This window comes from Spea bombifrons, chromosome 4 (assembly GCF_027358695.1).
Source record: "Spea bombifrons isolate aSpeBom1 chromosome 4, aSpeBom1.2.pri, whole genome shotgun sequence".
NCBI classification, from domain to species: domain Eukaryota; kingdom Metazoa; phylum Chordata; class Amphibia; order Anura; family Pelobatidae; genus Spea; species Spea bombifrons.
Genome location: NC_071090.1, coordinates 110,335,948 through 110,358,372, shown reverse-complemented (window position 1 = coordinate 110,358,372; position 22,425 = coordinate 110,335,948). Strand labels below are relative to the sequence as shown.

The window sequence follows — 22,425 nt, the reverse complement described above, 5'->3', positions numbered from 1 at the left end:
TTTTTTCTTTCAAAATAGGCGTGTGGAAAGCTTTGTGATTCCCATGCAAGCTTGTAGAGCCATGCTTAAAGGGGTGGTTTTGGGACATGGATTTCGAGTGGAATTGATTCCTGGCGTAAAAAAAAACCTTGCCTACCGGCAGATGTCTTACCAATGGCGTTACACTGGGCTGAAACGGTCACTTGCTCGATTGAGAGCACCCCAGATGGGACTCGAACCCACAATCCCTGGCTTAGGAGGCCAGTGCCTTATCCATTAGGCCACTGGGGCATGTGGTGGCAGCACTGGCTGGTTTTGGTGGCTGCAAACTAGGTTCAGAGAGCCCTCATTATGACTCTAGTTTGTTGCCCGACATACGAGATCGACTGATCGCTCTGGGCTAAAACAGTCAATTAGAAAAAAAAACAACCAAGCAAACACTACTTTTGGAATGTCTTTTGAAAAGAGCCCCAAAAATTGGACGTTCCTCTGGAAAATCACCTCTTTGGCACCTGCTTGATTTGCCTGGTTGACTTCTACTGGGAGTGCTACTGAGCATGTGCAAGACGTTTGCATACTAAGACTTCCTGGTTTTCAATAGACGCTTCAAGGTGAGCACGTCAAGGAGGCGCAGGTCTCATTTTCAAAGTCCAATAACCAAAGAACGCATGCAGCAAATACGTTTGGAGTCCAGGCAAAACGGACCCTAACGTGCACTAAAATATCAATCTGCAATTTGGGGGACTGGACTGAAGGACTCTTGTTTTCTCCCAGACTGAGCTTCCAATTGTGCTTCCTGTCACGGTGTCATAACTTGCACTCTGACAACAGTGCAAACACCACTCTTGTGATGCTCTTTTCAACTTCCTGTCCCAAGCCTGGAACCAGATGTACAGCCTTCTCAAATTGTTATAAAAGCTTGCGGGGCCATTCGGACCAACTTCTCTGCTCCTCTTTATGTAAACATTTCTCCTCATCTTTGTTGTGCTTTATTAAAAACCTTCCCTGACCGGGAATCGAACCCGGGGCGCGGCGGTGAGAGCGCAGAATCCTGGCCACTAGACCCCCAGGGAATCGCTGGCGAGTGCTCTGAAGCCATGTGCTCTCCCAGCAGTTCTTAACCGCGATCAGTCCTTCATTGAGCCGTGTTCACGTCTACTACTGATAAGGTGGGAGACAATATATCCTTGCACATTATCCCTTAAAAATCTTTCAAATAACTTCCACACCACAGATGTTGAGGCTCACTAAGTCTTTCATCCAGTGGCGGGGATTTTGGTCTCGTTTTAAAGATTAGCACCATTTATGCTTTTTGCCAAACTTTTGGCACCATGCCAAATGAGAGAGACTCCTTGAAGATTGTAAAATTCCTTGTTCCAATATTAATCTCTCAGGATTAAAACTTGAAATCAGATGCGCAGACTTTTCAACTTGTTAGAAAAGCTCGCGGGACCATTCGGACCAACTTCTCTGCTCCTCTCCATGTAAACATTTCTCCTCATCTTTGCTGTACTTTATTAAAAACGTTCCCTGACCGGGAATCGAACCCGGGCCGCGGCGAGAGCGCCGAATCCTAACCACTAGACCACCAGGGAATCGCTGTCGGTTGGTTTAGGAACCATGAACTCTCCCAGCAGTTCTTAACCGCGGTCAGTGCTTCATTAAGCCGTGTTAACGTCTACTAATGAAAATATTGGAGAAAATATATTCCTGCACATTATCCCTTAAAAAAATCTTTCAAATAAAACTTGAAAGCTTAAAGGGAAGTGCTCCAGGTGAGGCTTGAACTCACAACCTCGGCATTGCTCAACAAATACTGCCTTATAAGTACCGCGCGCTAACCGATTGCGCCACTGGAGCTTCGTGCTGGTGTCAGCTTACACTCGGTTTTCTTGTTTTCTCACTTGCAACCTTAACGCTCCTCTGTGGCACAGCGAAAATTGATGAAAAGGCTTCTTGCACATTAAGAAAGGTAGCTTGACCAAAGTTCGCTTGAAGCCTTTTCAGTCCACAAGCCAATTGTCTGTTTTTTCTTTCAAAATAGGCGTGTGGAAAGCTTTGTGATTCCCATGCAAGCTTGTAGAGCCATGCTTAAAGGGGTGGTTTTGGGACATGGATTTCGAGTGGAATTGATTCCTGGCGTAAAAAAAAACCTTGCCTACCGGCAGATGTCTTGCCAATGGCGTTACACTGGGCCGAAACAGTCACTTGCTCGATTGAGAGCACCCCAGATGGGACTCGAACCCACAATCCCTGGCTTAGGATGCCAGTGCCTTATCCATTAGGCCACTGGGGCATGTGGTAGCAGCACTGGCTGGTTTTGGTGGCTGCAAACTAGGTTCAGAGAGCCCTCATTATGACTCTAGTTTGTTGCCCGACATACGAGATCGACTGATCGCTCTGGGCTAAAACAGTCAATTAGAAAAAAAAACAACCAAGCAAACACTACTTTTGGAATGTCTTTTGAAAAGAGCCCCAAAAATTGGACGTTCCTCTGGAAAATCACCTCTTTGGCACCTGCTTGATTTGCCTGGTTGACTTCTACTGGGAGTGCTACTGAGTATGTGCAAGACGTTTGCATACTAAGACTTCCTGGTTTTCAATAGACGCTTCAAGGTGAGCACGTCAAGGAGGCGCAGGTCTCATTTTCAAAGTCCAATAACCAAAGAACGCATGCAGCAAATACGTTTGGAGTCCAGGCAAAACGGACCCTAACGTGCACTAAAATATCAATCTGCAATTTGGGGGACTGGACTGAAGGACTCTTGTTTTCTCCCAGACTGAGCTTCCAATTGTGCTTCCTGTCACGGTGTCATAACTTGCACTCTGACAACAGTGCAAACACCACTCTTGTGATGCTCTTTTCAACTTCCTGTCCCAAGCCTGGAACCAGATGTGCAGCCTTCTCAAATTGTTATAAAAGCTTGCGGGGCCATTCGGACCAACTTCTCTGCTCCTCTTTATGTAAACATTTCTCCTCATCTTTGTTGTGCTTTATTAAAAACCTTCCCTGACCGGGAATCGAACCCGGGCCGCGGCGGTGAGAGCGCCGAATCCTAGCCACTAGACCACCAGGGAATCGCTGGCGAGTGCTCTGAAGCCATGAGCTCTCCCAGCAGTTCTTAACCGCGATCAGTCCTTCATTGAGCCGTGTTCACGTCTACTACTGATAAGGTGGGAGACAATATATCCTTGCACATTATCCCTTAAAAATCTTTCAAATAACTTCCACACCACAGATGTTGAGGCTCACTAAGTCTTTCATCCAGTGGCGGGGATTTTGGTCTCGTTTTAAAGATTAGCACCATTTATGCTTTTTGCCAAACTTTTGGCACCATGCCAAATGAGAGAGACTCCTTGAAGATTGTAAAATTCCTTGTTCCAATATTAATCTCTCAGGATTAAAACTTGAAATCAGATGCGCAGACTTTTCAACTTGTTAGAAAAGCTCGCGGGACCATTCGGACCAACTTCTCTGCTCCTCTCCATGTAAACATTTCTCCTCATCTTTGCTGTACTTTATTAAAAACGTTCCCTGACCGGGAATCGAACCCGGGCCGCGGCGAGAGCGCCGAATCCTAACCACTAGACCACCAGGGAATCGCTGTCGGTTGGTTTAGGAACCATGAACTCTCCCAGCAGTTCTTAACCGCGGTCAGTGCTTCATTAAGCCGTGTTAACGTCTACTAATGAAAATATTGGAGAAAATATATTCCTGCACATTATCCCTTAAAAAAATCTTTCAAATAAAACTTGAAAGCTTAAAGGGAAGTGCTCCAGGTGAGGCTTGAACTCACAACCTCGGCATTGCTCAACAAATACTGCCTTATAAGTACCGCGCGCTAACCGATTGCGCCACTGGAGCTTCGTGCTGGTGTCAGCTTACACTCGGTTTTCTTGTTTTCTCACTTGCAACCTTAACGCTCCTCTGTGGCACAGCGAAAATTGATGAAAAGGCTTCTTGCACATTAAGAAAGGTAGCTTGACCAAAGTTCGCTTGAAGCCTTTTCAGTCCACAAGCCAATTGTCTGTTTTTTCTTTCAAAATAGGCGTGTGGAAAGCTTTGTGATTCCCATGCAAGCTTGTAGAGCCATGCTTAAAGGGGTGGTTTTGGGACATGGATTTCGAGTGGAATTGATTCCTGGCGTAAAAAAAAACCTTGCCTACCGGCAGATGTCTTGCCAATGGCGTTACACTGGGCCGAAACGGTCACTTGCTCGATTGAGAGCACCCCAGATGGGACTCGAACCCACAATCCCTGGCTTAGGATGCCAGTGCCTTATCCATTAGGCCACTGGGGCATGTGGTAGCAGCACTGGCTGGTTTTGGTGGCTGCAAACTAGGTTCAGAGAGCCCTCATTATGACTCTAGTTTGTTGCCCGACATACGAGATCGACTGATCGCTCTGGGCTAAAACAGTCAATTAGAAAAAAAAACAACCAAGCAAACACTACTTTTGGAATGTCTTTTGAAAAGAGCCCCAAAAATTGGACGTTCCTCTGGAAAATCACCTCTTTGGCACCTGCTTGATTTGCCTGGTTGACTTCTACTGGGAGTGCTACTGAGTATGTGCAAGACGTTTGCATACTAAGACTTCCTGGTTTTCAATAGACGCTTCAAGGTGAGCACGTCAAGGAGGCGCAGGTCTCATTTTCAAAGTCCAATAACCAAAGAACGCATGCAGCAAATACGTTTGGAGTCCAGGCAAAACGGACCCTAACGTGCACTAAAATATCAATCTGCAATTTGGGGGACTGGACTGAAGGACTCTTGTTTTCTCCCAGACTGAGCTTCCAATTGTGCTTCCTGTCACGGTGTCATAACTTGCACTCTGACAACAGTGCAAACACCACTCTTGTGATGCTCTTTTCAACTTCCTGTCCCAAGCCTGGAACCAGATGTGCAGCCTTCTCAAATTGTTATAAAAGCTTGCGGGGCCATTCGGACCAACTTCTCTGCTCCTCTTTATGTAAACATTTCTCCTCATCTTTGTTGTGCTTTATTAAAAACCTTCCCTGACCGGGAATCGAACCCGGGCCGCGGCGGTGAGAGCGCCGAATCCTAGCCACTAGACCACCAGGGAATCGCTGGCGAGTGCTCTGAAGCCATGAGCTCTCCCAGCAGTTCTTAACCGCGATCAGTCCTTCATTGAGCCGTGTTCACGTCTACTACTGATAAGGTGGGAGACAATATATCCTTGCACATTATCCCTTAAAAATCTTTCAAATAACTTCCACACCACAGATGTTGAGGCTCACTAAGTCTTTCATCCAGTGGCGGGGATTTTGGTCTCGTTTTAAAGATTAGCACCATTTATGCTTTTTGCCAAACTTTTGGCACCATGCCAAATGAGAGAGACTCCTTGAAGATTGTAAAATTCCTTGTTCCAATATTAATCTCTCAGGATTAAAACTTGAAATCAGATGCGCAGACTTTTCAACTTGTTAGAAAAGCTCGCGGGACCATTCGGACCAACTTCTCTGCTCCTCTCCATGTAAACATTTCTCCTCATCTTTGCTGTACTTTATTAAAAACGTTCCCTGACCGGGAATCGAACCCGGGCCGCGGCGGTGAGAGCGCCGAATCCTAGCCACTAGACCACCAGGGAATCATTGGCGAGTGCTCTGAAGTCATGAGCTCTCCCAGCAGTTCTTAACCACGATCAGTCCTTCATTGAGCCGTGTTCACGTCTACTACTGATAAGGTGGGAGACAATATATCCTTGCACATTATCCCTTAAAAATCTTTCAAATAACTTCCACACCACAGATGTTGAGGCTCACTAAGTCTTTCATCCAGTGGCGGGGATTTTGGTCTCGTTTTAAAGATTAGCACCATTTATGCTTTTTGCCAAACTTTTGGCACCATGCCAAATGAGAGAGACTCCTTGAAGATTGTAAAATTCCTTGTTCCAATATTAATCTCTCAGGATTAAAACTTGAAATCAGATGCGCAGACTTTTCAACTTGTTAGAAAAGCTCGCGGGACCATTCGGACCAACTTCTCTGCTCCTCTCCATGTAAACATTTTTCCTCATCTTTGCTGTACTTTATTAAAAGCGTTCCCTGACCGGGAATCGAACCCGGGCCGCGGCGGTGAGAGCGCCGAATCCTAGCCACTAGACCACCAGGGAATCGCTGTTGGTTGGTTTGGAACCATGAACTCTCCCAGCAGTTCTTAACCGCGGTCAGTGCTTCATTAAGCCGTGTTAACGTCTACTAATGAAAATATTGGAGAAAATATATTCCTGCACATTATCCCTTAAAAAAATCTTTCAAATAAAACTTGAAAGCTTAAAGGGAAGTGCTCCAGGTGAGGCTTGAACTCACAACCTCGGCATTGCTCAACAAATACTGCCTTATAAGTACCGCGCGCTAACCGATTGCGCCACTGGAGCTTTGTGCTGGTGTCAGCTTACACTCGGTTTTCTTGTTTTCTCACTTGCAACCTTAACGCTCCTCTGTGGCACAGCGAAAATTGATGAAAAGGCTTCTTGCACATTAAGAAAGGTAGCTTGACCAAAGTTCGCTTGAAGCCTTTTCAGTCCACAAGCCAATTGTCTGTTTTTTCTTTCAAAATAGGCGTGTGGAAAGCTTTGTGATTCCCATGCAAGCTTGTAGAGCCATGCTTAAAGGGGTGGTTTTGGGACATGGATTTCGAGTGGAATTGATTCCTGGCTTAAAAAAAAACCTTGCCTACCGGCAGATGTCTTGCCAATGGCGTTACACTGGGCCGAAACGGTCACTTGCTCGATTGAGAGCACCCCAGATGGGACTTGAACCCACAATCCCTGGCTTAGGAGGCCAGTGCCTTATCCATTAGGCCACTGGGGCATGGGGTAGCAGCACTGGCTGGTTTTGGTGGCTGCAAACTAGGTTCAGAGAGCCCTCATTATGACTCTAGTTTGTTGCCCGACATACGAGATCGACTGATCGCTCTGGGCTAAAACAGTCAATTAGAAAAAAAAACAACCAAGCAAACACTACTTTTGGAATGTCTTTTGAAAAGAGCCCCAAAAATTGGACGTTCCTCTGGAAAATCACCTCTTTGGCACCTGCTTGATTTGCCTGGTTGACTTCTACTGGGAGTGCTACTGAGCATGTGCAAGACGTTTGCATACTAAGACTTCCTGGTTTTCAATAGACGCTTCAAGGTGAGCACGTCAAGGAGGCGCAGGTCTCATTTTCAAAGTCCAATAACCAAAGAACGCATGCAGCAAATACGTTTGGAGTCCAGGCAAAACGGACCCTAACGTGCACTAAAATATCAATCTGCAATTTGGGGGACTGGACTGAAGGACTCTTGTTTTCTCCCAGACTGAGCTTCCAATTGTGCTTCCTGTCACGGTGTCATAACTTGCACTCTGACAACAGTGCAAACACCACTCTTGTGATGCTCTTTTCAACTTCCTGTCCCAAGCCTGGAACCAGATGTGCAGCCTTCTCAAATTGTTATAAAAGCTTGCGGGGCCATTCGGACCAACTTCTCTGCTCCTCTTTATGTAAACATTTCTCCTCATCTTTGTTGTGCTTTATTAAAAACCTTCCCTGACCGGGAATCGAACCCGGGCCGCGGCGGTGAGAGCGCCGAATCCTAGCCACTAGACCACCAGGGAATCGCTGGTGAGTGCTCTGAAGCCATGAGCTCTCCCAGCAGTTCTTAACCGCGATCAGTCCTTCATTGAGCCGTGTTCACGTCTACTACTGATAAGGTGGGAGACAATATATCCTTGCACATTATCCCTTAAAAATCTTTCAAATAACTTCCACACCACAGATGTTGAGGCTCACTAAGTCTTTCATCCAGTGGCGGGGATTTTGGTCTCGTTTTAAAGATTAGCACCATTTATGCTTTTTGCCAAACTTTTGGCACCATGCCAAATGAGAGAGACTCCTTGAAGATTGTAAAATTCCTTGTTCCAATATTAATCTCTCAGGATTAAAACTTGAAATCAGATGCGCAGACTTTTCAACTTGTTAGAAAAGCTCGCGGGACCATTCGGACCAACTTCTCTGCTCCTCTCCATGTAAACATTTCTCCTCATCTTTGCTGTACTTTATTAAAAGCGTTCCCTGACCGGGAATCGAACCCGGGCCGCGGCGGTGAGAGCGCCGAATCCTAGCCACTAGACCACCAGGGAATCGCTGTCGGTTGGTTTAGGAACCATGAACTCTCCCAGCAGTTCTTAACCGCGGTCAGTGCTTCATTAAGCCGTGTTAACGTCTACTAATGAAAATATTGGAGAAAATATATTCCTGCACATTATCCCTTAAAAAAATCTTTCAAATAAAACTTGAAAGCTTAAAGGGAAGAGCTCCAGGTGAGGCTTGAACTCACAACCTCGGCATTGCTCAACAAATACTGCCTTATAAGTACCGCGCGCTAACCGATTGCGCCACTGGAGCTTCGTGCTGGTGTCAGCTTACACTCGGTTTTCTTGTTTTCTCACTTGCAACCTTAACGCTCCTCTGTGGCACAGCGAAAATTGATGAAAAGGCTTCTTGCACATTAAGAAAGGTAGCTTGACCAAAGTTCGCTTGAAGCCTTTTCAGTCCACAAGCCAATTGTCTGTTTTTTCTTTCAAAATAGGCGTGTGGAAAGCTTTGTGATTCCCATGCAAGCTTGTAGAGCCATGCTTAAAGGGGTGGTTTTGGGACATGGATTTCGAGTGGAATTGATTCCTGGCTTAAAAAAAAACCTTGCCTACCGGCAGATGTCTTGCCAATGGCGTTACACTGGGCCGAAACGGTCACTTGCTCGATTGAGAGCACCCCAGATGGGACTTGAACCCACAATCCCTGGCTTAGGAGGCCAGTGCCTTATCCATTAGGCCACTGGGGCATGTGGTAGCAGCACTGGCTGGTTTTGGTGGCTGCAAACTAGGTTCAGAGAGCCCTCATTATGACTCTAGTTTGTTGCCCGACATACGAGATCGACTGATCGCTCTGGGCTAAAACAGTCAATTAGAAAAAAAAACAACCAAGCAAACACTACTTTTGGAATGTCTTTTGAAAAGAGCCCCAAAAATTGGACGTTCCTCTGGAAAATCACCTCTTTGGCACCTGCTTGATTTGCCTGGTTGACTTCTACTGGGAGTGCTACTGAGCATGTGCAAGACGTTTGCATACTAAGACTTCCTGGTTTTCAATAGACGCTTCAAGGTGAGCACGTCAAGGAGGCGCAGGTCTCATTTTCAAAGTCCAATAACCAAAGAACGCATGCAGCAAATACGTTTGGAGTCCAGGCAAAACGGACCCTAACGTGCACTAAAATATCAATCTGCAATTTGGGGGACTGGACTGAAGGACTCTTGTTTTCTCCCAGACTGAGCTTCCAATTGTGCTTCCTGTCACGGTGTCATAACTTGCACTCTGACAACAGTGCAAACACCACTCTTGTGATGCTCTTTTCAACTTCCTGTCCCAAGCCTGGAACCAGATGTGCAGCCTTCTCAAATTGTTATAAAAGCTTGCGGGGCCATTCGGACCAACTTCTCTGCTCCTCTTTATGTAAACATTTCTCCTCATCTTTGTTGTGCTTTATTAAAAACCTTCCCTGACCGGGAATCGAACCCAGGCCGCGGCGGTGAGAGCGCCGAATCCTAGCCACTAGACCACCAGGGAATCGCTGGCGAGTGCTCTGAAGCCATGAGCTCTCCCAGCAGTTCTTAACCGCGATCAGTCCTTCATTGAGCCGTGTTCACGTCTACTACTGATAAGGTGGGAGACAATATATCCTTGCACATTATCCCTTAAAAATCTTTCAAATAACTTCCACACCACAGATGTTGAGGCTCACTAAGTCTTTCATCCAGTGGCGGGGATTTTGGTCTCGTTTTAAAGATTAGCACCATTTATGCTTTTTGCCAAACTTTTGGCACCATGCCAAATGAGAGAGACTCCTTGAAGATTGTAAAATTCCTTGTTCCAATATTAATCTCTCAGGATTAAAACTTGAAATCAGATGCGCAGACTTTTCAACTTGTTAGAAAAGCTCGCGGGACCATTCGGACCAACTTCTCTGCTCCTCTCCATGTAAACATTTCTCCTCATCTTTGCTGTACTTTATTAAAAACGTTCCCTGACCGGGAATCGAACCCGGGCCGCGGCGGTGAGAGCGCCGAATCCTAGCCACTAGACCACCAGGGAATCGCTGTTGGTTGGTTTAGGAACCATGAACTCTCCCAGCAGTTCTTAACCGCGGTCAGTGCTTCATTAAGCCGTGTTAACGTCTACTAATGAAAATATTGGAGAAAATATATTCCTGCACATTATCCCTTAAAAAAATCTTTCAAATAAAACTTGAAAGCTTAAAGGGAAGTGCTCCAGGTGAGGCTTGAACTCACAACCTCGGCATTGCTCAACAAATACTGCCTTATAAGTACCGCGCGCTAACCGATTGCGCCACTGGAGCTTCGTGCTGGTGTCAGCTTACACTCGGTTTTCTTGTTTTCTCACTTGCAACCTTAACGCTCCTCTGTGGCACAGCGAAAATTGATGAAAAGGCTTCTTGCACATTAAGAAAGGTAGCTTGACCAAAGTTCGCTTGAAGCCTTTTCAGTCCACAAGCCAATTGTCTGTTTTTTCTTTCAAAATAGGCGTGTGGAAAGCTTTGTGATTCCCATGCAAGCTTGTAGAGCCATGCTTAAAGGGGTGGTTTTGGGACATGGATTTCGAGTGGAATTGATTCCTGGCGTAAAAAAAAACCTTGCCTACCGGCAGATGTCTTGCCAATGGCGTTACACTGGGCCGAAACGGTCACTTGCTCGATTGAGAGCACCCCAGATGGGACTCGAACCCACAATCCCTGGCTTAGGATGCCAGTGCCTTATCCATTAGGCCACTGGGGCATGTGGTAGCAGCACTGGCTGGTTTTGGTGGCTGCAAACTAGGTTCAGAGAGCCCTCATTATGACTCTAGTTTGTTGCCCGACATACGAGATCGACTGATCGCTCTGGGCTAAAACAGTCAATTAGAAAAAAAAACAACCAAGCAAACACTACTTTTGGAATGTCTTTTGAAAAGAGCCCCAAAAATTGGACGTTCCTCTGGAAAATCACCTCTTTGGCACCTGCTTGATTTGCCTGGTTGACTTCTACTGGGAGTGCTACTGAGTATGTGCAAGACGTTTGCATACTAAGACTTCCTGGTTTTCAATAGACGCTTCAAGGTGAGCACGTCAAGGAGGCGCAGGTCTCATTTTCAAAGTCCAATAACCAAAGAACGCATGCAGCAAATACGTTTGGAGTCCAGGCAAAACGGACCCTAACGTGCACTAAAATATCAATCTGCAATTTGGGGGACTGGACTGAAGGACTCTTGTTTTCTCCCAGACTGAGCTTCCAATTGTGCTTCCTGTCACGGTGTCATAACTTGCACTCTGACAACAGTGCAAACACCACTCTTGTGATGCTCTTTTCAACTTCCTGTCCCAAGCCTGGAACCAGATGTGCAGCCTTCTCAAATTGTTATAAAAGCTTGCGGGGCCATTCGGACCAACTTCTCTGCTCCTCTTTATGTAAACATTTCTCCTCATCTTTGTTGTGCTTTATTAAAAACCTTCCCTGACCGGGAATCGAACCCGGGCCGCGGCGGTGAGAGCGCCGAATCCTAGCCACTAGACCACCAGGGAATCGCTGGCGAGTGCTCTGAAGCCATGAGCTCTCCCAGCAGTTCTTAACCGCGATCAGTCCTTCATTGAGCCGTGTTCACGTCTACTACTGATAAGGTGGGAGACAATATATCCTTGCACATTATCCCTTAAAAATCTTTCAAATAACTTCCACACCACAGATGTTGAGGCTCACTAAGTCTTTCATCCAGTGGCGGGGATTTTGGTCTCGTTTTAAAGATTAGCACCATTTATGCTTTTTGCCAAACTTTTGGCACCATGCCAAATGAGAGAGACTCCTTGAAGATTGTAAAATTCCTTGTTCCAATATTAATCTCTCAGGATTAAAACTTGAAATCAGATGCGCAGACTTTTCAACTTGTTAGAAAAGCTCGCGGGACCATTCGGACCAACTTCTCTGCTCCTCTCCATGTAAACATTTCTCCTCATCTTTGCTGTACTTTATTAAAAACGTTCCCTGACCGGGAATCGAACCCGGGCCGCGGCGGTGAGAGCGCCGAATCCTAGCCACTAGACCACCAGGGAATCATTGGCGAGTGCTCTGAAGTCATGAGCTCTCCCAGCAGTTCTTAACCACGATCAGTCCTTCATTGAGCCGTGTTCACGTCTACTACTGATAAGGTGGGAGACAATATATCCTTGCACATTATCCCTTAAAAATCTTTCAAATAACTTCCACACCACAGATGTTGAGGCTCACTAAGTCTTTCATCCAGTGGCGGGGATTTTGGTCTCGTTTTAAAGATTAGCACCATTTATGCTTTTTGCCAAACTTTTGGCACCATGCCAAATGAGAGAGACTCCTTGAAGATTGTAAAATTCCTTGTTCCAATATTAATCTCTCAGGATTAAAACTTGAAATCAGATGCGCAGACTTTTCAACTTGTTAGAAAAGCTCGCGGGACCATTCGGACCAACTTCTCTGCTCCTCTCCATGTAAACATTTTTCCTCATCTTTGCTGTACTTTATTAAAAGCGTTCCCTGACCGGGAATCGAACCCGGGCCGCGGCGGTGAGAGCGCCGAATCCTAGCCACTAGACCACCAGGGAATCGCTGTTGGTTGGTTTGGAACCATGAACTCTCCCAGCAGTTCTTAACCGCGGTCAGTGCTTCATTAAGCCGTGTTAACGTCTACTAATGAAAATATTGGAGAAAATATATTCCTGCACATTATCCCTTAAAAAAATCTTTCAAATAAAACTTGAAAGCTTAAAGGGAAGTGCTCCAGGTGAGGCTTGAACTCACAACCTCGGCATTGCTCAACAAATACTGCCTTATAAGTACCGCGCGCTAACCGATTGCGCCACTGGAGCTTTGTGCTGGTGTCAGCTTACACTCGGTTTTCTTGTTTTCTCACTTGCAACCTTAACGCTCCTCTGTGGCACAGCGAAAATTGATGAAAAGGCTTCTTGCACATTAAGAAAGGTAGCTTGACCAAAGTTCGCTTGAAGCCTTTTCAGTCCACAAGCCAATTGTCTGTTTTTTCTTTCAAAATAGGCGTGTGGAAAGCTTTGTGATTCCCATGCAAGCTTGTAGAGCCATGCTTAAAGGGGTGGTTTTGGGACATGGATTTCGAGTGGAATTGATTCCTGGCTTAAAAAAAAACCTTGCCTACCGGCAGATGTCTTGCCAATGGCGTTACACTGGGCCGAAACGGTCACTTGCTCGATTGAGAGCACCCCAGATGGGACTTGAACCCACAATCCCTGGCTTAGGAGGCCAGTGCCTTATCCATTAGGCCACTGGGGCATGTGGTAGCAGCACTGGCTGGTTTTGGTGGCTGCAAACTAGGTTCAGAGAGCCCTCATTATGACTCTAGTTTGTTGCCCGACATACGAGATCGACTGATCGCTCTGGGCTAAAACAGTCAATTAGAAAAAAAAACAACCAAGCAAACACTACTTTTGGAATGTCTTTTGAAAAGAGCCCCAAAAATTGGACGTTCCTCTGGAAAATCACCTCTTTGGCACCTGCTTGATTTGCCTGGTTGACTTCTACTGGGAGTGCTACTGAGCATGTGCAAGACGTTTGCATACTAAGACTTCCTGGTTTTCAATAGACGCTTCAAGGTGAGCACGTCAAGGAGGCGCAGGTCTCATTTTCAAAGTCCAATAACCAAAGAACGCATGCAGCAAATACGTTTGGAGTCCAGGCAAAACGGACCCTAACGTGCACTAAAATATCAATCTGCAATTTGGGGGACTGGACTGAAGGACTCTTGTTTTCTCCCAGACTGAGCTTCCAATTGTGCTTCCTGTCACGGTGTCATAACTTGCACTCTGACAACAGTGCAAACACCACTCTTGTGATGCTCTTTTCAACTTCCTGTCCCAAGCCTGGAACCAGATGTGCAGCCTTCTCAAATTGTTATAAAAGCTTGCGGGGCCATTCGGACCAACTTCTCTGCTCCTCTTTATGTAAACATTTCTCCTCATCTTTGTTGTGCTTTATTAAAAACCTTCCCTGACCGGGAATCGAACCCGGGCCGCGGCGGTGAGAGCGCCGAATCCTAGCCACTAGACCACCAGGGAATCGCTGGCGAGTGCTCTGAAGCCATGAGCTCTCCCAGCAGTTCTTAACCGCGATCAGTCCTTCATTGAGCCGTGTTCACGTCTACTACTGATAAGGTGGGAGACAATATATCCTTGCACATTATCCCTTAAAAATCTTTCAAATAACTTCCACACCACAGATGTTGAGGCTCACTAAGTCTTTCATCCAGTGGCGGGGATTTTGGTCTCGTTTTAAAGATTAGCACCATTTATGCTTTTTGCCAAACTTTTGGCACCATGCCAAATGAGAGAGACTCCTTGAAGATTGTAAAATTCCTTGTTCCAATATTAATCTCTCAGGATTAAAACTTGAAATCAGATGCGCAGACTTTTCAACTTGTTAGAAAAGCTCGCGGGACCATTCGGACCAACTTCTCTGCTCCTCTCCATGTAAACATTTCTCCTCATCTTTGCTGTACTTTATTAAAAGCGTTCCCTGACCGGGAATCGAACCCGGGCCGCGGCGGTGAGAGCGCCGAATCCTAGCCACTAGACCACCAGGGAATCGCTGTCGGTTGGTTTAGGAACCATGAACTCTCCCAGCAGTTCTTAACCGCGGTCAGTGCTTCATTAAGCCGTGTTAACGTCTACTAATGAAAATATTGGAGAAAATATATTCCTGCACATTATCCCTTAAAAAAATCTTTCAAATAAAACTTGAAAGCTTAAAGGGAAGAGCTCCAGGTGAGGCTTGAACTCACAACCTCGGCATTGCTCAACAAATACTGCCTTATAAGTACCGCGCGCTAACCGATTGCGCCACTGGAGCTTCGTGCTGGTGTCAGCTTACACTCGGTTTTCTTGTTTTCTCACTTGCAACCTTAACGCTCCTCTGTGGCACAGCGAAAATTGATGAAAAGGCTTCTTGCACATTAAGAAAGGTAGCTTGACCAAAGTTCGCTTGAAGCCTTTTCAGTCCACAAGCCAATTGTCTGTTTTTTCTTTCAAAATAGGCGTGTGGAAAGCTTTGTGATTCCCATGCAAGCTTGTAGAGCCATGCTTAAAGGGGTGGTTTTGGGACATGGATTTCGAGTGGAATTGATTCCTGGCTTAAAAAAAAACCTTGCCTACCGGCAGATGTCTTGCCAATGGCGTTACACTGGGCCGAAACGGTCACTTGCTCGATTGAGAGCACCCCAGATGGGACTTGAACCCACAATCCCTGGCTTAGGAGGCCAGTGCCTTATCCATTAGGCCACTGGGGCATGTGGTAGCAGCACTGGCTGGTTTTGGTGGCTGCAAACTAGGTTCAGAGAGCCCTCATTATGACTCTAGTTTGTTGCCCGACATACGAGATCGACTGATCGCTCTGGGCTAAAACAGTCAATTAGAAAAAAAAACAACCAAGCAAACACTACTTTTGGAATGTCTTTTGAAAAGAGCCCCAAAAATTGGACGTTCCTCTGGAAAATCACCTCTTTGGCACCTGCTTGATTTGCCTGGTTGACTTCTACTGGGAGTGCTACTGAGCATGTGCAAGACGTTTGCATACTAAGACTTCCTGGTTTTCAATAGACGCTTCAAGGTGAGCACGTCAAGGAGGCGCAGGTCTCATTTTCAAAGTCCAATAACCAAAGAACGCATGCAGCAAATACGTTTGGAGTCCAGGCAAAACGGACCCTAACGTGCACTAAAATATCAATCTGCAATTTGGGGGACTGGACTGAAGGACTCTTGTTTTCTCCCAGACTGAGCTTCCAATTGTGCTTCCTGTCACGGTGTCATAACTTGCACTCTGACAACAGTGCAAACACCACTCTTGTGATGCTCTTTTCAACTTCCTGTCCCAAGCCTGGAACCAGATGTGCAGCCTTCTCAAATTGTTATAAAAGCTTGCGGGGCCATTCGGACCAACTTCTCTGCTCCTCTTTATGTAAACATTTCTCCTCATCTTTGTTGTGCTTTATTAAAAACCTTCCCTGACCGGGAATCGAACCCGGGCCGCGGCGGTGAGAGCGCCGAATCCTAGCCACTAGACCACCAGGGAATCGCTGGCGAGTGCTCTGAAGCCATGAGCTCTCCCAGCAGTTCTTAACCGCGATCAGTCCTTCATTGAGCCGTGTTCACGTCTACTACTGATAAGGTGGGAGACAATATATCCTTGCACATTATCCCTTAAAAATCTTTCAAATAACTTCCACACCACAGATGTTGAGGCTCACTAAGTCTTTCATCCAGTGGCGGGGATTTTGGTCTCGTTTTAAAGATTAGCACCATTTATGCTTTTTGCCAAACTTTTGGCACCATGCCAAATGAGAGAGACTCCTTGAAGATTGTAAAATTCCTTGTTCCAATATTAATCTCTCAGGATTAAAACTTGAAATCAGATGCGCAGACTTTTCAACTTGTTAGAAAAGCTCGCGGGACCATTCGGACCAACTTCTCTGCTCCTCTCCATGTAAACATTTCTCCTCATCTTTGCTGTACTTTATTAAAAGCGTTCCCTGACCGGGAATCGAACCCGGGCCGCGGCGGTGAGAGCGCCGAATCCTAGCCACTAGACCACCAGGGAATCGCTGTCGGTTGGTTTAGGAACCATGAACTCTCCCAGCAGTTCTTAACCGCGGTCAGTGCTTCATTAAGCCGTGTTAACGTCTACTAATGAAAATATTGGAGAAAATATATTCCTGCACATTATCCCTTAAAAAAATCTTTCAAATAAAACTTGAAAGCTTAAAGGGAAGAGCTCCAGGTGAGGCTTGAACTCACAACCTCGGCATTGCTCAACAAATACTGCCTTATAAGTACCGCGCGCTAACCGATTGCGCCACTGGAGCTTCGTGCTGGTGTCAGCTTACACTCGGTTTTCTTGTTTTCTCACTTGCAACCTTAACGCTCCTCTGTGGCACAGCGAAAATTGATGAAAAGGCTTCTTGCACATTAAGAAAGGTAGCTTGACCAAAGTTCGCTTGAAGCCTTTTCAGTCCACAAGCCAATTGTCTGTTTTTTCTTTCAAAATAGGCGTGTGGAAAGCTTTGTGATTCCCATGCAAGCTTGTAGAGCCATGCTTAAAGGGGTGGTTTTGGGACATGGATTTCGAGTGGAATTGATTCCTGGCTTAAAAAAAAACCTTGCCTACCGGCAGATGTCTTGCCAATGGCGTTACACTGGGCCGAAACGGTCACTTGCTCGATTGAGAGCACCCCAGATGGGACTTGAACCCACAATCCCTGGCTTAGGAGGCCAGTGCCTTATCCATTAGGCCACTGGGGCATGTGGTAGCAGCACTGGCTGGTTTTGGTGGCTGCAAACTAGGTTCAGAGAGCCCTCATTATGACTCTAGTTTGTTGCCCGACATACGAGATCGACTGATCGCTCTGGGCTAAAACAGTCAATTAGAAAAAAAAACAACCAAGCAAACACTACTTTTGGAATGTCTTTTGAAAAGAGCCCCAAAAATTGGACGTTCCTCTGGAAAATCACCTCTTTGGCACCTGCTTGATTTGCCTGGTTGACTTCTACTGGGAGTGCTACTGAGCATGTGCAAGACGTTTGCATACTAAGACTTCCTGGTTTTCAATAGACGCTTCAAGGTGAGCACGTCAAGGAGGCGCAGGTCTCATTTTCAAAGTCCAATAACCAAAGAACGCATGCAGCAAATACGTTTGGAGTCCAGGCAAAACGGACCCTAACGTGCACTAAAATATCAATCTGCAATTTGGGGGACTGGACTGAAGGACTCTTGTTTTCTCCCAGACTGAGCTTCCAATTGTGCTTCCTGTCACGGTGTCATAACTTGCACTCTGACAACAGTGCAAACACCACTCTTGTGATGCTCTTTTCAACTTCCTGTCCCAAGCCTGGAACCAGATGTGCAGCCTTCTCAAATTGTTATAAAAGCTTGCGGGGCCATTCGGACCAACTTCTCTGCTCCTCTTTATGTAAACATTTCTCCTCATCTTTGTTGTGCTTTATTAAAAACCTTCCCTGACCGGGAATCGAACCCGGGCCGCGGCGGTGAGAGCGCCGAATCCTAGCCACTAGACCACCAGGGAATCGCTGGCGAGTGCTCTGAAGCCATGAGCTCTCCCAGCAGTTCTTAACCGCGATCAGTCCTTCATTGAGCCGTGTTCACGTCTACTACTGATAAGGTGGGAGACAATATATCCTTGCACATTATCCCTTAAAAATCTTTCAAATAACTTCCACACCACAGATGTTGAGGCTCACTAAGTCTTTCATCCAGTGGCGGGGATTTTGGTCTCGTTTTAAAGATTAGCACCATTTATGCTTTTTGCCAAACTTTTGGCACCATGCCAAATGAGAGAGACTCCTTGAAGATTGTAAAATTCCTTGTTCCAATATTAATCTCTCAGGATTAAAACTTGAAATCAGATGCGCAGACTTTTCAACTTGTTAGAAAAGCTCGCGGGACCATTCGGACCAACTTCTCTGCTCCTCTCCATGTAAACATTTCTCCTCATCTTTGCTGTACTTTATTAAAAACGTTCCCTGACCGGGAATCGAACCCGGGCCGCGGCGGTGAGAGCGCCGAATCCTAGCCACTAGACCACCAGGGAATCGCTGTCGGTTGGTTTAGGAACCATGAACTCTCCCAGCAGTTCTTAACCGCGGTCAGTGCTTCATTAAGCCGTGTTAACGTCTACTAATGAAAATATTGGAGAAAATATATTCCTGCACATTATCCCTTAAAAAAATCTTTCAAATAAAACTTGAAAGCTTAAAGGGAAGTGCTCCAGGTGAGGCTTGAACTCACAACCTCGGCATCGCTCAACAAATACTGCCTTATAAGTACCGCGTGCTAACCGATTGCGCCACTGGAGCTTCGTGCTGGTGTCAGCTTACACTCGGTTTTCTTGTTTTCTCACTTGCAACCTTAACGCTCCTCTGTGGCACAGCGAAAATTGATGAAAAGGCTTCTTGCACATTAAGAAAGGTAGCTTGACCAAAGTTCGCTTGAAGCCTTTTCAGTCCACAAGCCAATTGTCTGTTTTTTCTTTCAAAATAGGCGTGTGGAAAGCTTTGTGATTCCCATGCAAGCTTGTAGAGCCATGCTTAAAGGGGTGGTTTTGGGACATGGATTTCGAGTGGAATTGATTCCTGGCGTAAAAAAAAACCTTGCCTACCGTCAGATGTCTTGCCAATGGCGTTACACTGGGCCGAAACGGTCACTTGCTCGATTGAGAGCACCCCAGATGGGACTTGAACCCACAATCCCTGGCTTAGGAGGCCAGTGCCTTATCCATTAGGCCACTGGGGCATGTGGTAGCAGCACTGGCTGGTTTTGGTGGCTGCAAACTAGGTTCAGAGAGCCCTCATTATGACTCTAGTTTGTTGCCCGACATACGAGATCGACTGATCGCTCTGGGCTAAAACAGTCAATTAGAAAAAAAAACAACCAAGCAAACACTACTTTTGGAATGTCTTTTGAAAAGAGCCCCAAAAATTGGACGTTCCTCTGGAAAATCACCTCTTTGGCACCTGCTTGATTTGCCTGGTTGACTTCTACTGGGAGTGCTACTGAGCATGTGCAAGACGTTTGCATACTAAGACTTCCTGGTTTTCAATAGACGCTTCAAGGTGAGCACGTCAAGGAGGCGCAGGTCTCATTTTCAAAGTCCAATAACCAAAGAACGCATGCAGCAAATACGTTTGGAGTCCAGGCAAAACGGACCCTAACGTGCACTAAAATATCAATCTGCAATTTGGGGGACTGGACTGAAGGACTCTTGTTTTCTCCCAGACTGAGCTTCCAATTGTGCTTCCTGTCACGGTGTCATAACTTGCACTCTGACAACAGTGCAAACACCACTCTTGTGATGCTCTTTTCAACTTCCTGTCCCAAGCCTGGAACCAGATGTGCAGCCTTCTCAAATTGTTATAAAAGCTTGCGTGGCCATTCGGACCAACTTCTCTGCTCCTCTTTATGTAAACATTTCTCCTCATCTTTGTTGTGCTTTATTAAAAACCTTCCCTGACCGGGAATCGAACCCGGGCCGCGGCGGTGAGAGCGCCGAATCCTAGCCACTAGACCACCAGGGAATTGCTGGCGAGTGCTCTGAAGCCATGAGCTCTCCCAGCAGTTCTTAACCGCGATCAGTCCTTCATTGAGCCGTGTTCACGTCTACTACTGATAAGGTGGGAGACAATATATCCTTGCACATTATCCCTTAAAAATCTTTCAAATAACTTCCACACCACAGATGTTGAGGCTCACTAAGTCTTTCATCCAGTGGCGGGGATTTTGGTCTCGTTTTAAAGATTAGCACCATTTATGCTTTTTGCCAAACTTTTGGCACCATGCCAAATGAGAGAGACTCCTTGAAGATTGTAAAATTCCTTGTTCCAATATTAATCTCTCAGGATTAAAACTTGAAATCAGATGCGCAGACTTTTCAACTTGTTAGAAAAGCTCGCGGGACCATTCGGACCATCTTCTCTGCTCCTCTCCATGTAAACATTTCTCCTCATCTTTGCTGTACTTTATTAAAAACGTTCCCTGACCGGGAATCGAACCCGGGCCGCGGCGGTGAGAGCGCCGAATCCTAGCCACTAGACCACCAGGGAATCGCTGTCGGTTGGTTTAGGAACCATGAACTCTCCCAGCAGTTCTTAACCGCGGTCAGTGCTTCATTAAGCCGTGTTAACGTCTACTAATGAAAATATTGGAGAAAATATATTCCTGCACATTATCCCTTAAAAAAATCTTTCAAATAAAACTTGAAAGCTTAAAGGGAAGTGCTCCAGGTGAGGCTTGAACTCACAACCTCAGCATTGCTCAACAAATACTGCCTTATAAGTTCCACGTGCTAACCGATTGCGCCACTGGAGCTTCATGCTGGTGTCAGCTTACACTCGGTTTTCTTGTTTTCTCACTTGCAACCTTAACGCTCCTCTGTGGCACAGCGAAAATTGATGAAAAGGCTTCTTGCACATTAAGAAAGGTAGCTTGACCAAAGTTCGCTTGAAGCCTTTTCAGTCCACAAGCCAATTGTCTGTTTTTTCTTTCAAAATAGGCGTGTGGAAAGCTTTGTGATTCCCATGCAAGCTTGTACAGCCATGCTTAAAGGGGTGGTTTTGGGACATGGATTTCGAGTGGAATTGATTCCTGGCGTAAAAAAAAACCTCGCCTACCGTCAGATGTCTTGCCAATGGCGTTACACTGGGCCGAAACGGTCACTTGCTCGATTGAGAGCACCCCAGATGGGACTCGAACCCACAATCCCTGGCTTAGGAGGCCAGTGCCTTATCCATTAGGCCACTGGGGCATGTGGTAGCAGCACTGGCTGGTTTTGGTGGCTGCAAACTAGGTTCAGAGAGCCCTCATTATGACTCTAGTTTGTTGCCCGACATACGAGATCGACTGATCGCTCTGGGCTAAAACAGTCAATTAGAAAAAAAAACAACCAAGCAAACACTACTTTTGGAATGTCTTTTGAAAAGAGCCCCAAAAATTGGACGTTCCTCTGGAAAATCACCTCTTTGGCACCTGCTTGATTTGCCTGGTTGACTTCTACTGGGAGTGCTACTGAGCATGTGCAAGACGTTTGCATACTAAGACTTCCTGGTTTTCAATAGACGCTTCAAGGTGAGCACGTCAAGGAGGCGCAGGTCTCATTTTCAAAGTCCAATAACCAAAGAACGCATGCAGCAAATACGTTTGGAGTCCAGGCAAAACGGACCCTAACGTGCACTAAAATATCAATCTGCAATTTGGGGGACTGGACTGAAGGACTCTTGTTTTCTCCCAGACTGAGCTTCCAATTGTGCTTCCTGTCACGGTGTCATAACTTGCACTCTGACAACAGTGCAAACACCACTCTTGTGATGCTCTTTTCAACTTCCTGTCCCAAGCCTGGAACCAGATGTGCAGCCTTCTCAAATTGTTATAAAAGCTTGCGGGGCCATTCGGACCAACTTCTCTGCTCCTCTTTATGTAAACATTTCTCCTCATCTTTGTTGTGCTTTATTAAAAACCTTCCCTGACCGGGAATCGAACCCGGGCCGCAGCGGTGAGAGCGCCGAATCCTAGCCACTAGACCACCAGGGAATCGCTGGCGAGTGCTCTGAAGCCATGAGCTCTCCCAGCAGTTCTTAACCGCGATCAGTCCTTCATTGAGCCGTGTTCACGTCTACTACTGATAAGGTGGGAGACAATATATCCTTGCACATTATCCCTTAAAAATCTTTCAAATAACTTCCACACCACAGATGTTGAGGCTCACTAAGTCTTTCATCCAGTGGCGGGGATTTTGGTCTCGTTTTAAAGATTAGCACCATTTATGCTTTTTGCCAAACTTT

The 22,425-nt window shown here is 46.1% G+C and overlaps 23 non-coding genes across 23 annotated transcripts; all 23 read right to left on the bottom strand.

Moving 5' to 3' along the window:
* Positions 1–197: 197 nt before the first annotated feature.
* On the bottom strand, positions 198–270 carry TRNAR-CCU (transfer RNA arginine (anticodon CCU)). The gene has a single exon. It is a non-coding gene; the product is annotated as a tRNA-Arg (tRNA).
* Positions 271–1,746: 1,476 nt separating this feature from the next.
* TRNAI-UAU (transfer RNA isoleucine (anticodon UAU)) lies at positions 1,747–1,839 on the bottom strand. Its single transcript is given in 2 exon segments — positions 1,747–1,782; positions 1,802–1,839. It is a non-coding gene; the product is annotated as a tRNA-Ile (tRNA).
* Positions 1,840–2,202: 363 nt separating this feature from the next.
* Positions 2,203–2,275, bottom strand: TRNAR-CCU (transfer RNA arginine (anticodon CCU)). The gene has a single exon. It is a non-coding gene; the product is annotated as a tRNA-Arg (tRNA).
* A 710-nt stretch (positions 2,276–2,985) lies between these two features.
* On the bottom strand, positions 2,986–3,057 carry TRNAE-CUC (transfer RNA glutamic acid (anticodon CUC)). Its single transcript has one exon. It is a non-coding gene; the product is annotated as a tRNA-Glu (tRNA).
* Positions 3,058–3,751: 694 nt separating this feature from the next.
* On the bottom strand, positions 3,752–3,844 carry TRNAI-UAU (transfer RNA isoleucine (anticodon UAU)). The gene is given in 2 exon segments: positions 3,752–3,787; positions 3,807–3,844. It is a non-coding gene; the product is annotated as a tRNA-Ile (tRNA).
* A 363-nt stretch (positions 3,845–4,207) lies between these two features.
* On the bottom strand, positions 4,208–4,280 carry TRNAR-CCU (transfer RNA arginine (anticodon CCU)). The gene has a single exon. It is a non-coding gene; the product is annotated as a tRNA-Arg (tRNA).
* A 710-nt stretch (positions 4,281–4,990) lies between these two features.
* On the bottom strand, positions 4,991–5,062 carry TRNAE-CUC (transfer RNA glutamic acid (anticodon CUC)). Its single transcript has one exon. It is a non-coding gene; the product is annotated as a tRNA-Glu (tRNA).
* Positions 5,063–5,515: 453 nt separating this feature from the next.
* TRNAE-CUC (transfer RNA glutamic acid (anticodon CUC)) lies at positions 5,516–5,587 on the bottom strand. The gene has a single exon. It is a non-coding gene; the product is annotated as a tRNA-Glu (tRNA).
* A 696-nt stretch (positions 5,588–6,283) lies between these two features.
* Positions 6,284–6,376, bottom strand: TRNAI-UAU (transfer RNA isoleucine (anticodon UAU)). Its single transcript is given in 2 exon segments — positions 6,284–6,319; positions 6,339–6,376. It is a non-coding gene; the product is annotated as a tRNA-Ile (tRNA).
* A 363-nt stretch (positions 6,377–6,739) lies between these two features.
* Positions 6,740–6,812, bottom strand: TRNAR-CCU (transfer RNA arginine (anticodon CCU)). Its single transcript has one exon. It is a non-coding gene; the product is annotated as a tRNA-Arg (tRNA).
* Positions 6,813–8,291: 1,479 nt separating this feature from the next.
* TRNAI-UAU (transfer RNA isoleucine (anticodon UAU)) lies at positions 8,292–8,384 on the bottom strand. Its single transcript is given in 2 exon segments — positions 8,292–8,327; positions 8,347–8,384. It is a non-coding gene; the product is annotated as a tRNA-Ile (tRNA).
* Positions 8,385–8,747: 363 nt separating this feature from the next.
* Positions 8,748–8,820, bottom strand: TRNAR-CCU (transfer RNA arginine (anticodon CCU)). Its single transcript has one exon. It is a non-coding gene; the product is annotated as a tRNA-Arg (tRNA).
* A 1,479-nt stretch (positions 8,821–10,299) lies between these two features.
* TRNAI-UAU (transfer RNA isoleucine (anticodon UAU)) lies at positions 10,300–10,392 on the bottom strand. Its single transcript is given in 2 exon segments — positions 10,300–10,335; positions 10,355–10,392. It is a non-coding gene; the product is annotated as a tRNA-Ile (tRNA).
* Positions 10,393–10,755: 363 nt separating this feature from the next.
* TRNAR-CCU (transfer RNA arginine (anticodon CCU)) lies at positions 10,756–10,828 on the bottom strand. The gene has a single exon. It is a non-coding gene; the product is annotated as a tRNA-Arg (tRNA).
* Positions 10,829–12,831: 2,003 nt separating this feature from the next.
* TRNAI-UAU (transfer RNA isoleucine (anticodon UAU)) lies at positions 12,832–12,924 on the bottom strand. Its single transcript is given in 2 exon segments — positions 12,832–12,867; positions 12,887–12,924. It is a non-coding gene; the product is annotated as a tRNA-Ile (tRNA).
* A 363-nt stretch (positions 12,925–13,287) lies between these two features.
* On the bottom strand, positions 13,288–13,360 carry TRNAR-CCU (transfer RNA arginine (anticodon CCU)). Its single transcript has one exon. It is a non-coding gene; the product is annotated as a tRNA-Arg (tRNA).
* A 1,479-nt stretch (positions 13,361–14,839) lies between these two features.
* On the bottom strand, positions 14,840–14,932 carry TRNAI-UAU (transfer RNA isoleucine (anticodon UAU)). Its single transcript is given in 2 exon segments — positions 14,840–14,875; positions 14,895–14,932. It is a non-coding gene; the product is annotated as a tRNA-Ile (tRNA).
* A 363-nt stretch (positions 14,933–15,295) lies between these two features.
* Positions 15,296–15,368, bottom strand: TRNAR-CCU (transfer RNA arginine (anticodon CCU)). Its single transcript has one exon. It is a non-coding gene; the product is annotated as a tRNA-Arg (tRNA).
* Positions 15,369–16,847: 1,479 nt separating this feature from the next.
* TRNAI-UAU (transfer RNA isoleucine (anticodon UAU)) lies at positions 16,848–16,940 on the bottom strand. Its single transcript is given in 2 exon segments — positions 16,848–16,883; positions 16,903–16,940. It is a non-coding gene; the product is annotated as a tRNA-Ile (tRNA).
* A 363-nt stretch (positions 16,941–17,303) lies between these two features.
* TRNAR-CCU (transfer RNA arginine (anticodon CCU)) lies at positions 17,304–17,376 on the bottom strand. Its single transcript has one exon. It is a non-coding gene; the product is annotated as a tRNA-Arg (tRNA).
* Positions 17,377–18,855: 1,479 nt separating this feature from the next.
* Positions 18,856–18,948, bottom strand: TRNAI-UAU (transfer RNA isoleucine (anticodon UAU)). The gene is given in 2 exon segments: positions 18,856–18,891; positions 18,911–18,948. It is a non-coding gene; the product is annotated as a tRNA-Ile (tRNA).
* A 363-nt stretch (positions 18,949–19,311) lies between these two features.
* Positions 19,312–19,384, bottom strand: TRNAR-CCU (transfer RNA arginine (anticodon CCU)). Its single transcript has one exon. It is a non-coding gene; the product is annotated as a tRNA-Arg (tRNA).
* A 1,935-nt stretch (positions 19,385–21,319) lies between these two features.
* Positions 21,320–21,392, bottom strand: TRNAR-CCU (transfer RNA arginine (anticodon CCU)). Its single transcript has one exon. It is a non-coding gene; the product is annotated as a tRNA-Arg (tRNA).
* Positions 21,393–22,425: the final 1,033 nt, after the last annotated feature.